We start from the raw sequence: 8,983 nt of genomic DNA, 5'->3' as shown, positions 1-8,983 counted from the left end.
ATATAGTTTTTAGTATATTTTAGTTACTTTTATTATATTTTTATTAGTTTTTATTCAAAAATCACATTTCTGGGCTTTACTATGAGTTTGTGTGTTTTTCTGTAATTTCAGGTAATTTCTGGCTAAAATTGAGGGACATGAGCAAAAATCTGATTCAGAGGCTGAAAAAGGACTACAGATGCTGTTGGATTCTAACCCTCCTACATAAATCCAATTGGCAAACTCTCAATTGTGCTGGAAAGTAGACATCCTGGGCTTTCCAGAAATATATAATAGTCCATACTTTGCCTGAGATTTGATGGCCCAAACTAGCCTCTAAAGTCAGCCTAAAACTGTTTGGCGTAAAATGCCAGAACTGGCACCTTTTTCGGTGTTAAACGCCCATTCTAGCACCTGGGGTGGTGTTTAACGCCAACTTTGAGTATATGAACGTGAAAGCTTGAAAGCTCAGTGACGTTAGGATTTTTGCCAGTAAAGAATGTCATAAAAACAGTCGCGTTGTAGATATAGTCTCCAAACCGACAGAAATCCCTTCGTACAAACGTTTTTAGTTGTCACAAGAAACAAACCCCTGTTAAAATTGATAACCGAGTATTTAAACCTCGGGTCATCTTCTCAAGGAATTGTAGGGAGGTATGTTCTTATTATTGGTTATGAGTTTGTAAATTGGGGAAATTTGGAGTTTGGGCAATGGGCACAGGTATATTTTCAAAGCAATAAAAATAAATAAATAACTAAAAAATAAGCTTTTGGCAAGGTATGAGAACCGGAAATCCTGTCCTTGTTATCCTTATCAGATGTGATGAGAATTGGATTTCAATCCCACTTAGTTAAGTCAAGTGGACAAATTAGCTTGATTCTCAAGTCCTAGTCAACTCCTGTGGAGAGACTAGTGTTAGAGCAATCCTAGCTAAAGCAAAATCTGCCAATTTCAACCACTCCTAAGTTTGACAACTCAAGTGTTACCAATTACCTAACCAAAGCCAAAAGGAAGAAAATATCTAAGTTAAATTAAAAGCAAAGCAATCTTAAATCTGAATTACCTCAAATAATATTAATTAAGAAAATCGTAACATGAATGTAGCATAAGCCAAATTGGCAACATAACTAATATAAGCATTAAAGTATCTGAACGTAAGAGATAAATATAAAGTAAAAGAACGTTGAACTTGGGATTAAGAGTCACTCCTAAAACTAAGAGAAATCCTAAATCCTAATCATAAGAGAGAGGAGAGAACCTCTCTCTCTAAAAACTACATCTACTCCTAAAATTATGAATTATGAGAGCCTTCTCATGAATGGATACAGTCCCCCACTTTATTGCCTCTAATCTGTGTTTTCTGGGCCGCAAACTGGGTCAAAAACAGTCCAGAATTCGCTGGGTTCGAATTTTGCCACGCTGGATTTCCGTCATTACGACGCGGCCGCATAGATCACGCGGTCGCGTCGCCTAGCGTCAAGGAAACTATATCATATTATATATCAAATCGAAGCCCCGGACGTTAGCTTTCCAACGCAACCAGAACCGTGTCATTTGGACCTCTATGGCTAAAGTTATAGCCGTTTGAGTGTAGAGAGGTCAGGCTGGACAGCTTAGCAATTTCTCCAACTTCTTGCATTCCTTCCACTTTTGCATGCTTTCTTCCCATCTTCCAAGCCATTCCTGCCTTATAATATCTGAAAACACTTAACACACATATCAAGGCATCTAATGGTAATAAGAGAGGATTAATATTAGCAATTATAAGTCCAAAGAAGCATGTTTTCAATCAAAACACATAATTAGGAAGGAAATATAAAACCATGCAAATAGTATGAATAAGTGGGTAAAGAGTTAATAAAAACCACTCAATTGAGTACAAGATAAACCATAAAATAGTGGTTTATCAACCTCCCCACACTTAAACACTAGCATGTCCTCATGCTAAGCTCAAGAGAAGCTATAAAGGTGAAGAGGAATGATAGAATGTATGAAATGCAATCCTATCTATATGAATGCAACTAAATGTGAAATGATTCTACCTACTTGGTTAAAAAGTAAATAAGCTCTTCAAGACAAACATAAATCAGATTTCACTAATTCAAATTATACAGTAAAAGACAAGTAAACTTGTAAGAAGATAGCTTATGAAAGCAGGGACATAGAATTAAGCACTGAACCCTCACTGGTAGTGTATATCACTCTAATCTCTCAAGTGTATAGGGTTTTTCACTCTACTCTTCTCTAGTCATGCTTTCTAAACCTTGTTCTTCGTCTAACCAATCAACAAATATTTAATGTACCAATGCAAACATCATGAGGTCTTTTCAAGGTTGTAATGGGGCTGAGGTAAAGGTAAGGATATATGTATGGCCAAGTGAGCTATAATATGAATCTTTAATTAACCTATGCTCTCACCTAATATACATATACTCTATATAACTTTAAAATCATACCTAGCTACCCATAATTCTCACTTTTGTATAATTTCCAAACTCATGTACCAAATTCTCTTTAATTTTTATCACATGTGCATTGATCTTTTATTAAACTTAATATTGGGGTAATTTTGTCCCCTTATTTACTTATTTATTGAGTATTTTTGGGTTTTTCTCTTTTTTCTTTTTTTTTTCTTCTTTTTTTTTTAGAGAAACAAACATAACTTATCAATGCACATGGATTTTCTATTATTTTTCTATTTTGGTTTTTCATGAGTAGGTTCCCAAATTCCTGATATTCAAATAAATTAGAAACATTATACTTTTCCTTTATTAACCCATGTTCCCACAGTTTCCCCATACTTAATTAACACACTATCTTAAGCTAACCAAAGATTCAATTGGGATATTTAATTGTTTTTCTGCTTTAAGGCTAGTGATGTGGTAAAATATAGAACAAGAGGGGGTTAAAAGGCTCAAAGTGGCTGACAAGGGTGATTTAAAGGGTAGGCTTATTTGGGATAAGTGAGCTAAAATCAAATAATGGCCTCAATCATATGCAAACATGTAAATACACTAAATAATGGACATATAGGTTGGAACAAAATATAGATTACAATCATAGAGAAGGGAACACACAGGAATAAAATATTTATGGTTAAATAATGTAACCATGTAAATAAGCTCAAAGTCTCACAGGTTGTGTGTTCTTTGACTCAAAAACCATGTTCCAAATACAACTTCAAACAAATTTAACACATAAAAATTTTTAAAAATTTTTATTTAAATTGGTGAAAAAAATTTTTTTTTTTCAAAAATAGGATCTTAAAAAGAGATTTATTATTTTAACCAAGTAGTAACTAAATGCACAAAATCAAATAAATATGCAATCAAATATGCAGATGCAACAATGAACAAATAAAGAAAATAAGATTATTGGTGTTGAAAAGAAAGTACTAACCCACGGAGATCGGTATCGACCTCCCCACACTTAAAGATTGCACCGTCCTCGGTGCATGCTGAGATTTGCAGGTGGATGGGTTGTTTCAACTGTTGCTTTTCTCTAAGGATTGTGCAGATGGACTTGTCTGTCTCCCCATGTAAACGTCTTCCGGTTCCCTTCCGGGTGGCCATCCTGAAAGAAAAAGGGAAGAAGAGTAACCCAGAAATAGAGATAAAAAAATAAAAGAAGTATGGGTGGGTTAATGCCAAATGATAAGGGTTTCAATTGCATGGTAGCTTCAACATGTAAGGGAGAAAACAATAGAAGCCATGGCATACCAGTGGTGCAAAATTTGCAACCATGGGGAAAAAGGTGGGTAATGAAAGACAATGTAAATTCATGTCAATGCAAAAGGAATATTAGTAATATAAAAATTAGCATTGATTTAAATAATATTACCCAATCAGAATAAAGCAAGTCATGAAGCACCAAGAAAATACCAGAAAAGATGTAACAGTTGAATAAGAACATTTGTACACTAATAATAAATTTAGAAAAAATAAAAATATGCAATGAATGAGAGTATGCAATTAAATAAAATAAAATGAAAGTGAAAAATAATGAGAAGTAGAAAAAGAAAGTGAGAAAGGAGAGAGAAGGGAGAATTTAGGAATAGAAAAGAAAAGATAAGAAAATTGGCACTAATCTGGATAGGTTGTGCGACGCTGGCGACGCGGTCGCGTGGGTGACGCGGTCGCATGGTGCGCAATAAGGTCAGGTGACGCGGACGCGTGGGGCACGCGATCGCGTGACTTGATTTGTGCTAGTGGCGCGAGTGCAGCCTCGCGGTCGCACAACTCTCTGTTCGAAACTCTTTTTTCCAAAATTCTGGGTGACGCGGTCGCGTGGTCGACGCGATCGCGCGGGTGGCCTTATTTCCAATATGACCCGGACGCGTGGGTGACACGTTCGCGTGGCAGGGCTTGTGCTACTAGCACGGGTCTAGCCCAACTCCAGCTCAACTTTCGGCCATGCACTCTTTTGACGTCGAAATCCTGGTCACGCGGCCGCGTGGGGCACGCGGTCACGTGGGAGGCCATTATTCCCATATGACGGGGTCGCATCAGCGACGCGGTCGCGTGGGGTGATTTGTGCCATTGGCACGCCTCCAACGCTGCTCCTGTGTAACTCTCTGTTCATATTAATATTGTCTCTCATCTCCTTGCGACGCGGACGCGTCGCTGATGCAATCGCGTTGCATGCTCGCTTTTTTTTTTTTTTAATCTGAAAAGATGCAGAATGCAGTGTTAATATGAATGTGATGCAAAACTCCAGGTTCAATATAACAAAATAAAATAGAATTCAAAAACAAATAAAACTAAATAAAAATGAGAAAGGAACGATCATACCACGGTGGGTTGTCTCCCACCTAGCACTTTTAGTTAAAGTCCTTAAGTTGGACATTTGGTGAGCTCCCTGTTATGGTGGCTTGTGTTTGAACTCATCCAGGAATCTCCACTAATGTTTGTGATTCCAATGGCCTCCGGGGTCCCAAACTAGGGATGTAAAGCCTTTAAGAAGCTTCAAACAGATTCTTAGGCTCCCAGGGTGACAATTGCCAGAACAGATTCCAGGATTCCAAACTTTACTTTTACACCCGTTTTTGTCTCGATCTGCATTTTTCCAGCCGGGTGAAAGGTGATGTGAATTCTCACTGCAGTGACCAAACAACTTCCTAGACCCACTCAGTTGAGCTTTATACCAACCCTTGCGTTTGAACTTAAAGCTTCCAACCATGATGAACCTTGCAGGACAATTCTTACCACTGGCCATCTTCCTCTTACTCTTAATATCACAAAGAGCTATAAGTTGACCATCCGTCTCCAGTAGCCCATATTCAAGTGGGATTAGAAAGCTATGAGATATGAATTTTACCCACTTGAATGTTGTGAAGGATGATGGCAACTTAGAGGGAGGTATTTTTAATGAAATTGCAAGTTCCACTCCCTTGTGCTCTTCTCTGATAATTACCACCTCTTTGCAAGCTTCTTCAATTTCAACCTCTTCCTCTTGGTAGCTCTCTTTCAATTCAATCTCCTCTTCATTGCTTTCCAAGGGCATGGGAGGTTGTGCTTCTTCTTCTTGAATCTCCATCTCTTGATCAACCTCTTCCAAGTCTTCAACTATGATATGCCTTGGAGGTTGTACACCCTCCTTAGCATCAATTTCAAACGTCTTGGAAGGGGGTTCTATGAGTGGACTTTCCCATGGAGGTTCTCCATCTCCTAAGTCTTCAACCACTTCTTCTTCTTCTTGAACAATGACAGCTTCTTCTACTTGTTCTAGTACGAATTCATTCTCTGTCTTGTCCACTGGGGCCTCTAGTATCTCCTTCATGCTACGCTCTTCACTAGACTGTCCACATGGGGCTGTGGCTGATCCTTGTGTATTTAAGCGTCTAGAAGCCCATTGAATTAATACTTGCCCCAGTTGTTGAACGGTTGCCTGAAATTTAATTACTGTTTCCCTTAGGCGATCCTCTGCTTCTCGGGTTGCCGGACTTGGACATGATACAAAAGAAAGTGGTGGTGGTTGGGAGTGATTCGATTGGAATTGGGGTGGTTCTATATATGGTTCATATGGCTCATAAGGTGGTTGGTATGGTGGTTGAGGGTTAGGGTCATATGGAGGTGAATGGCGGAAAGGGGCTTGTGAGTTTGGTGGTTCAAAGTTATGTTGAGGAAAGGGTTCACAGACATATGGTGGTGGTTGTTGATAGTCCATTGGAGGTGGTTGTTGCCATAAGGGTTGATCAAATCCTTGTGGCTCCTCCCATCTTTGATTGTTCCAACCTTGATGCCTGTTCTCATTGTAATTTCTTCTTCCTGCAACATAATTGTAACCAGACTCATAGCCAAAGGGGTGAGAGTTCATAGTAGCAAAATAAAAATTAAAAATGAAAATAAATTTAAATTAAAAGGTTATTTAAATTTTGAATTTGAAAATTAAATTTTGAAATTTGAAATTTTGAAATTTTTGAAATTTGAATTTTGCAAATTTTTAAATTTATATTTTGAAAATTTTTAAATTTGAATTTTGAAATTTGATTTTTGAAATAAGATAAGATAAGATAAAAATTTTAAAAATAAAAATCTGAAATTTTTCTTTTTTTTCGAAAAAATTAATTAAAAATATTTTTGAATTTAATGAAGAAAGAGAAAAACAATAAAATGATACCAAATTTCAAATTTTTAGATCAAAACGAAGAAAACAACTAAGAACAGCTTGAAGGTCAAGATGAACGTGAAGAACAACTTGAATATCAAGATGAACACTAAGAACAAATTTTTGAAAAAAAAATTTTTTATAACTAAATAAAAACCAATAACCTCTTAATTTATGAAAAAGCAAAATAAAAACAAAAATAAAAACAAATCAACAAACAAAAAGCAAAAAATATTTACAATAACCAATAATAAGGCACACGTTTGTAATTCCCCGGCAACGGCGCCATTTTGACGTTAGGATTTTTGCTAGTAAAGAATGTCATAAAAATAGTCGCGTTGTAGATATAGTCTCCAAACCGACAGAAATCCCTTCGTACAGTTTTGGTTGTCACAAGTAACAAACCCCTTTTAAAATTGATAACCGAGTATTTAAACCTCGGGTCGTCTTCTCAAGGAATTGCAGGGAGGTATGTTCTTATTATTGGTTATGAGTTTGTAAATTGGGAATATTTGGAGTTTGGGCAATGGGCACAGGTATATTTTCAAAGCAATAAAAATAAATAAATAACTAAAAACTAAGCTTTTGGCAAGGTATGAGAACCGGAAATTCTGTCCTTGTTATCCTTATTAAATGTGATGAGAATTGGATTTCAATCCCACTGAGTTAAGTCAAGTGGACTAATTAGCTTGATTCTCAAGTCCTAGTCAACTCCTGTGGAGAGACTAGTGTTAGAGCAATCCTAGCTAAAGCAAAATCTGCCAATTTCAACCACTCCTAAGTTTGACAACTCAAGTGTTACCAATTACCTAACCAAAGCCAAAAGGAAGAAAATATCTAAGTTAAATTAAAAGCAAAGCAATCTTAAATCTGAATTACCTCAAATAATATTAATTAAGAAAATCGTAACATGAATGTAGCATAAGCCAAATAGGCAACATAACTAATATAAGCATTAAAGTATCTGAACGTAAGAGATAAATATAAAGTAAAAGAACGTTGAACCTGGGATTGAGAGTCACTCCTAAAACTAAGAGAAATCCTAAATCCTAATCCTAAGAGAGAGGAGAGAACCTCTCTCTCTAAAAACTACATCTACACCTAAAATTATGAATTATGAGAGCCTTCTCATGAATGGATGCAGTCCCCCACTTTATAGCCTCTAATCTGTATTTTCTGGGCCGCAAACTGGGTCAAAAACAGTCCAGAATTCGCTGGGTTCGAATTTTGCAATGCTAGATTTCCGTCATTGTGACATGGCCGCATGGATCACGCAGTCGTGTCACCTAGCGTCAGGTAAACTATATCATATTATATATCAAATCGAAGCCCCGGACGTTAGCTTTCCAACGCAACCAGAACCGCGTCGTTTGGACCTCTGTAGCTAAAGTTATAGTAGTTTGAGTTCAGAGAGGTCAGGCTGGACAACTTAGCAATTTCTCCAACTTCTTGCATTCCTTCCACTTTTGCATGCTTTCTTCCCATCCTCCAAGCCATTCCTGCCTTATAATATCTGAAAACACTTAATACACATATCAAGGCATCTAATGATAATAAGAGAGGATTAATATTAGCAATTATAAGTCCAAAGAAACATGTTTTCAATCAAAACACATAATTAGGAAGGAAATATAAAACCATGCAAATAGTATGAATAAGTGGGTAAAGAGTTAATAAAAACCACTCAATTGAGTACAATATAAACCATAAAATAGTGGTTTATCACTCAGCCCAGGCACACACCAAGTGGGTCCCAGAAGTGGAATTCTGCACTATCTGCACTTAGTTACTCATTTTCTGTAAACCTAGGTTACTAGTCTAGCATAAAAACTACTTTTAGAGATTCATTGAGAAGGCTATGACATTTTTACACGTGATATTATATTTCTGATGGCATAAGTCTCTAAACCCCATGGTTGGGGGTGAGGAGCTCTGCTGTGTTTTAATGAATTAATGCAGTTACTACTGTTTTCCATTCAATCACGCTTGATTCTATTATAAGATATTCATTCGTACTTCAATCCGGAGAAGATGATGATCCGTGACACTCATCATTATTCTCAAATCTATGAACGCATGCTTGACAACCACTCCCGTTCTATCTGAGCTCAACGTAGTCATTGGGCAACAGCTTGAATGCATATCTCTTTAGTTTCTGATCCAGGGACCGAGTCTGGAGGTTAGAACCTTCGTGGTATAGGCTAGAACCAATTGGCACCATTCTTGGGATCCGGAAAGTCTAAACCTTGTCTGTGGTATTCTGAGTAGGATCTGGAAATGGATGACTATAAAGAGCTTCAAATCTGCGAATGTGGGGCACAAGTGACAGTGTGCAAAAGGACAATGGTCCTATTCCGACGCTAGCGGGAACAGACAGATGATTAGCCGTGTGGTGAC

The sequence above is a fragment of the Arachis ipaensis genome, chromosome B5, assembly GCF_059453495.1.
Source record: "Arachis ipaensis isolate K30076 ecotype BB chromosome B5, ASM5945349v1, whole genome shotgun sequence".
In the NCBI taxonomy this organism is placed as follows: domain Eukaryota; kingdom Viridiplantae; phylum Streptophyta; class Magnoliopsida; order Fabales; family Fabaceae; genus Arachis; species Arachis ipaensis.
Note: the sequence above shows the minus strand (reverse complement) of the source record.